The sequence below is a fragment of the Ovis canadensis genome, chromosome 4 (assembly GCF_042477335.2).
Source record: "Ovis canadensis isolate MfBH-ARS-UI-01 breed Bighorn chromosome 4, ARS-UI_OviCan_v2, whole genome shotgun sequence".
NCBI classification, from domain to species: Eukaryota; Metazoa; Chordata; class Mammalia; order Artiodactyla; family Bovidae; genus Ovis; species Ovis canadensis.
Window position 1 is genome coordinate 46415304 of NC_091248.1, and position 305 is coordinate 46415608.

Here is a 305-nt window from a genome sequence, read left to right on the forward strand (position 1 = left end):
GCTCTAGACTGGCAATTCGTTTCTTATATGATATTATACAGGATGCTTGGGGCTGGTGCACTGGATAACCCAGAGGGATGGTATGGGGAGGGAGGGGGGAGGGGGGTTCAAAAGTGGGAACTTATGTACACCCGTGGCGGATTCATGTTGATGTATGGCAAAACCAATACAGTATTGTAAAGTTTAAGAAAAAAAAGCAAAAAAAAATAATAATTTCTCACAAAAAAAGAAAAGACATGAGCTCTATGAAGTTTACCCTAAAATTAGAAGAAAGAAAAGGTTCGATTTTCTATAGAAGCCCCACT